Genomic DNA, 6,459 nt, shown 5'->3' on the forward strand with positions numbered 1-6,459 from the left:
GTTCATGTTTCCCATTTCCCCTGAGGTTTTGCTCCCAGGAACACGGAATGGGTGCAGCTTGGAAAACACACCTTTCAGCCTACAGAGATCTGGGCTCTAGCGTCAGCATGTCGATGTCCATCTGGGGCACCCCATTTGGTGGGGCGGCTGTGCCCTGCAAGTCTGCCCATGAGGCTACACCTACTTGTACTTCAAATGTCTCAGCTTTTAACACTATTTTTGTTCACAGACAAGCCCCGGGCTAATGTCAAAATAATATTCAACTATAGTCGCAGCCTCCGGAGGGAGCCTCTGCTTCCCTGTGGTTGTGGACAGAGCAGGCCACGGGCTTGCGTGTGCTGGAGGAGGTGCGGGGACGGAGCCTTGGGCTTCGAGTCCGTCATGCCTCATCCCTTCCTGGCTGCCTTCACAGTCAGAAGCTTCAGGAAGCCTGGGGCTCGTCCCTGCCTCCCTGGCCCAGAGATCGGAGGAGGAGGCAGAGGCAGCAGGTGCCCCATTTGGGCCTCACCTGATAAACCTTCTGTCCATGGCTGCGAGTGAAGACGATTCTCCTTAGATGTACGCACTTGTGACACAAGTGGCTGTTCACTTACATAGCCACGAGCGATCCACTGGCCGGGGGCGATGTGCTTTCTCCCATTTCAGGATTGGGGTGAGACGGGGACGGGAGTGAGCCCAGGAAGGAGCCCAGGGAGGGAGTTGGCTGGACCCCAACCCACGGCTGCATTCTACTGCTCGGTATCTGACAACAGACTCCGGGTGCACAAACCCTATTTGCACCAACCTTGTGCTGAAGCAGTAGGGTCGAACTAGGCTTAATGGCAGGTTTTAAAAAGATCAGAATAAAGGTAACATGAGGCAGAAACTATTTCAAGTAACACTTGATAGTCTGCATCGGAACTTTCACTGGAAAGAAACTATTCTGCCAAAAAGTGATTAGTTCCCTCCAAGATGGTCTCTCATTTTTAAATTCAGCCTCACAAGGCAATATGTTACCCCTCCTTTCATTTCATCCCCACTTATCTCTCCCACTTGGGCTCATTTCACATATTTTTGATTTGATTTACAAATTTGCGATTGGGTTTTAGAGGCATTATGGAGTCCACGCTGGTGCCAAAATACCCATCACAAGTTTCTATGTTCAGCTTTCCTAGTATCACTTGTCATCCTATATTCCTGTCGGGACACTGCCTGGGCGCTCACCGATGATTTCACCGCGGGGCTTAAGTGGCAGCAGGCGCGCTTTGGGCCAGACCCAGGCGGCACAGGCTGTCTTTGCGTCCGGAGGACGTGTCGCCAGGCAGGACGGCTCCGAGGGCGCGGAGCCCACTCTCGCTGACACTTTGCATTTTGCGTGTGATTCTGTCTGTTGAGGCAAACTCTGCGTCCCAAGTGGAAGCCGCCAGAGCATCGTGAGAGAGGACTTAGGGAGCAGCGCGAGGTCAGAAGTGAAAAGTGTGGCAAAAAGTGAGTGCTTTTTGGCAGAAAGGAGCACTCAGTGCAGGACTCGAGCACCTGCCTTGACCTGGAGTTGGGAGGGGAGGGGCTTCCTTCAGGGAGAAGAGTGGAGGTCTGCGAGGCAATCCTCTTGACTCACTTGACTCACTTCCTGGGCGGGGGTGGGGGGGAGGGGAAGGGGGAGGAGCAGGGGAAGCCCTGGTGGACAGCAGGTCCGTGGGCTGAGCCTGGGCTGTTGACTCTGTCCTCACAGTCTGATGATGGGGGTGACGGGATGCCACTCACGGCACTGCCGTCCCAGCCACTTCCAGACTGCTTCTTCCTTTCTGCTTTGGGGTGTCCCCCTGTGCGACCATGCTGCCCAGGAAATTGAGGTGCCAACGACCTGACCTGCCAGGTCCTCCTGAGAGAGGCCTGTGGCCTGTGTCTACACAGCCAGCTCTGCCCCAAGACCTCTGCTGGCTAGGGAAGGACACCAGCTTCTCTGTTTGCATGCCCTGCCTGCCCCCATGACACCGGGTTGTGAGTCCACCACGGTTTATGAGGTTGACCTGATTCTTGAACCCCTACTACCATGGACACTGCTTAGGTGTGTCCCAACTAGGGTTTTCTTTTCCTGCTTTTTAATCTGGTCATGAGAATCAGCTCCATCTTTCCTCCCCTGGGCCATCAGGACCCGAAGCTGCAGGTCCTCCGGCTGTGCCCCCGAGTGGCCTGGCTCCCTGTGCCTTAGCCTGCCGGCACCTGCCGTGTTCTGCCTGGAGCTGCCCGCTGGCCACGCCTCGATGATGAGCTGGCTGCATAGACACCACAGCCTCCTCATGTCTCGGGTAGGGCGCCGCGGGTGTGCTTGTGCTGGTCTCTGGGGCCCAGCGAGTGCGGCTTGGGCACCTGCCGTGGGGACTGGCTGGTTTACTCTCTGCCTCTGTCCTTTCCAGATGCTTGTGCCCCAGCCCTCACCGCATGGCCCGCCTCTGCAGGAGCCAAGGCATCAGCTGTCTGCCCTTCTTCTGCAAACAATGCCACACAAGAGACACAATCACAGCTAACGGTTTGTTATCAAGAGTGCCTCAGTCTCCCGTCTCTCTGCCTCCCCTCTGCCTCCACACCACACATACAATTTCCCTTTGGGAAACTGCTTTCTTTCTTTCCTCTTTCTTTCTTTCTTTCTTTCTTTCTTCTTCTTCTTCTTCTTCTTCTTCTTCTTCTTCTTCTTCTTCCTTCCTTCCTTCCTTCCTTCCTTCCTTCTTTCTTTCTTTCTTTCTTTCTTTCTTTCTTTCTTTCTTTCTTTCTTTCTTCTTTCTTTCCTTCTTCTCTTTCTTTCTTTCTTTCTTTCTTTCTTTCTTCTTTCTTTCTTTTCTTCTTTTCTTTCTTTCTTTCTTTCTTTCTTTCTTTCTTTCTTTCTTTCTTTCTTCTTCTTCTTTTCTTTCTTTCTTTCTTTCTTTCTTTCTTTCTTTCTTTCTTTTCTTTTTTTTTTATCCAATAATGTGTCTTTGGCATTTTCCCAACTATTTATATATCCTTCTACAACATGAGATGACTCCATTGTAAGGACACAGAATTATTTCACCGATCTCTCAGTGAACACTGTTTCTCCAATTTTCAGGACTGGATTAGTGTTTTGATGATGGTCTTTGCAGCCTTCCACGACACCTTCGTTACAGCCCCTTGGGCCTGAACCCCTCCAGACCAACCCGTCTCATATTTTTAAAGCTTTTGCTACAGTTTCTTCCAAATTAACCTTTGGAAAGTTTAGGCCAGTTCTGTTGGCACGTGACACTTTCCATTTCCCCAAGCAGTTAATGAAGGTGGCCAGTTTCATAGAGGAAAATGCAACCTTGTTAATTTTTTTCTTTGAATGAACTTGTTTTAAAGACTAGTTTGGATATTATATCTCTTCTTGTTAAATGATGTCCCATTTGGGCCACAGTTTCCTTATTTTACCTACCGATCACCTACCGATTACAGCTGCAAATATTTTGAGAGGTTGCTAGTTTTCCTATTCATTATATTTATGACATGTTTTGCAGAACTTGAAAATGATTGTTATAAATCTACCAAGTTTTTCCCTTATGGCCTTTTCCTTGAGGCTACGCTAATATGGACAACCTCTACATGGTTGAAACAGGGTTCTTAAAAAAATAAACCACATTTTCCTATGGTGTCTTATAGTTTATTTTCAATTCATTCATTCATTTTCATTTATTTTAGTTTGTTTCTATTTGTCATCTTATTTAGTATCTGATAGCATATTTTTGCACAAAGTTTGGAATGAGGTCCTCATTTTCTATCTTCCCAAATAGTTGAATCTTCTCTGTTTCTTGTAAAACTCCGTTCTTTTCCTCAGCAACTGAATGTCATCCTTGTCACATCCTAAATTCCTGCTCCAATGAGGGCTTCGTTGCCCAAAGCATGTGCCTCAGGGCCGAGGGTATGAGGTATTTTAAGAGATGTTAAGTTTAAAAAAGGCATGCTCTGTTCAAATCATTCTCTGGATGCTTGAGGGAAGTAGTATTAACGTTTCTTACTGTAGGACTTCTCAGATGTGCTCGGGTACATCAGGAATGACGGCTGCTGCTGACAGGTATAGGGCAAGGGCCACGCTGTGGGTCCTGTTCTGGGAACCTGACATGTATTCATCTGTGTGACTAACCCTTCCATGGGTGCTGTTGCAAGCCCCCACATGACAGACCAGAAATGAGGCCTCAACATGGGGATGGCGTGCAACTTTTCTAGAGTGTGTTCACCAGCAAATCCACGCATGTGTACTATTGTTATGTGAGACTCATTTTCTCAAATGGTCCTTCGATGCCACCTGCCAACTCTCGCCATGTTCCTGTTGGGCTCCCTCCCTCTTGCCCGTCTTATCACACCTCAGACTGTGCTCTTTTTTTTTTTTTTTTATCTCTGTGCATCTTTAAGCTTGAAATTTTCCATTTTGCCAGGTTATCTCTCATATAAATTTTAGATCCATCCGTCTAATTATAAAAACAGCAATCAAGCTATTTGAAATTGAAATCATGAATAAAATTCCAAGACACATACCAGTGAACCTGAGGAAAGTTGGTAGTGTTATAATCCTTAGTTTAATGGATGTGGTAGCAATGCTCCACCCTTGCAGTTCTGTGAGTCTCTTTTTATTTCTCTTAGCTAAGTTTTTAAGTCTTTTTCATGTGTCTGGCACATTTACCAAGGTGTTTTACATTTCTAGATACTTTCTGTTTTATTATAATTTCTTGCTAAGTGAGACCTTTTAAATTATATATCTTAAAGTATAGAAAACACAGAAGCAACGAGAAATCATAAAATGGAAATTATAACTGTAATAAGAGAAATAAAATATCAGTTATACCATTAAATACAAATAGGTTAAAATTTTGAGTGAAAAGCAAGCCTTTCATCATGGTTCAGAAAGAAAAGCAAACCACTCATAAAATACACAACTAAACAAAAAGTCAGAGCAGGCTTAGGCAAAAGCGCATCAAGAAAATACAGACAGAGACTAAGCCATGATGTTGTCATGTCATTAAAAGCAAAAGTCATGACGTAATATAAAGGTTCAATAAACAACACTGTTTTTAAAAAAAAAATTTTTATTTATTTATGATAGTCACAGAGAGAGAGAGAGAGAGAGAGAGAGAGAGGCAGAGACATAGGCAGAGGGAGAAGCAGGCTCCATGCACCGGAAGCCCAACGTGGGATTCAATCCCGGGTCTCCAAGATTGCACCCTGGGCCAAAGGCAGGCGCTAAACCGCTGTGCCACCCAGGGTTTCCAACAACATTGTTTTAACAATCATTAATCTTTGATGATCCTTAAAGAGTGAAAGGTAGATTATTATAAATAACTATACATAGAAAGAGGAATAATTTTTTTCCTTTATTATTTTTAACAAACTTTCTGATTTTACTTTTTGTGGTTCTTTTCTGCAGTCCATGAGTAATTGATTTATATGCACAGTGTGAAGTAATAATCAAGGCTTTTAAAAATATGTATTGTATCTAATTGCCCTAGAATCCTTTTTTAAATTTTTATTTATTTATTTTTTGCCCTCGAATCTTTTATCTTATTTTATTTTATTTTTTTAAAAAGATTTTCTTTATTCATGAGAGACACAGAGAGAGAGAGAAAGAGAGAGGCAGAGACACAGGTGTAGGGAGAAGCAGGCTCCATGCAGGGAGCCCGATGTGGGACTTGATCTGGGTCTCCAGGATCACAACCTGAGCCAAAGGCAGAAGCTCAACCACTGAGCAACCCAGGCACCCTCAAATCTTTTATTATAAATAACTTCTCCCCACATTTGTGTCTAATTGTCCTAGAATCTTTTATTGCAAAGAATAATTTCTCCCCTTGTCTTAGTGCCACATTTGTATTAAATAAAGTGTGCATTTAGTGGCCTGTTTCTGGGTGTCCTTTCTGTTCTGATTGTCCATTTGTTTATTGTTTCACCAATAAACACATCCTATTAATTACCCTAATCCTATTAATTACCCAACTTTAAAAGAGCTTAATATTTAGTGGAGCATGTCTCCTGCTTTGTTCTTATTCAAGAGCATTTTGGCTCTTCTCCGCTCTTTGAATTTTCATATAATTGTAGAATCAGCTTGTCAGGTTTCTAAAAAACATCTTCTAGGTTTTGATTAGCATTGTTTTTAATATAGAGATCAGTTTTGGTGAATGAGTATCTTTACCATACGTACTCTCCCAATCTACAGATGCTTTATGTACTAGAACTTATGTAGTTCATCAGTCGAGAAGGCTTGCATGTCCTGTGTAAGATTCGTTCACAGTTACAAGTATTATTTGATGCCATTATAAACACTTTCTGTTTATACTCTACTAAAGAAGAGCCCAAGACAAGGATACGGGAGCAGGTAGTTTATTTAGAATGTGGTCCCAAGGAACCGAGCAGGAAGTGTGCAGCAGGAAAGAGGAAAACCAATAAGGCAGGTGTTATTGAACTGCTACCATGGTGGGAATCAGGGTCACAGGAAGCAGAGAA

General features: G+C 44.4%; 1 long non-coding RNA gene across 2 annotated transcripts; it reads left to right on the forward strand.

Moving 5' to 3' along the window:
• The first annotated feature begins 1,152 nt into the window (after positions 1–1,152).
• LOC140605542 (uncharacterized) lies at positions 1,153–3,582 on the forward strand. 2 transcript variants are annotated; one of them, XR_012008191.1, is made up of 4 exons: positions 1,153–1,467; positions 2,132–2,288; positions 2,397–2,509; positions 3,065–3,582. It is a non-coding gene; the product is annotated as an uncharacterized lncRNA (long non-coding RNA). The 2 variants fall into 2 exon arrangements; XR_012008190.1 differs by lacking the exon at positions 3,065–3,582 and having other exon boundaries at positions 2,397–2,672.
• The last annotated feature ends 2,877 nt before the right edge of the window (positions 3,583–6,459 follow it).

The sequence above is a fragment of the Canis lupus genome, chromosome 15, assembly GCF_048164855.1.
Source record: "Canis lupus baileyi chromosome 15, mCanLup2.hap1, whole genome shotgun sequence".
NCBI lineage: Eukaryota > Metazoa > Chordata > Mammalia > Carnivora > Canidae > Canis > Canis lupus.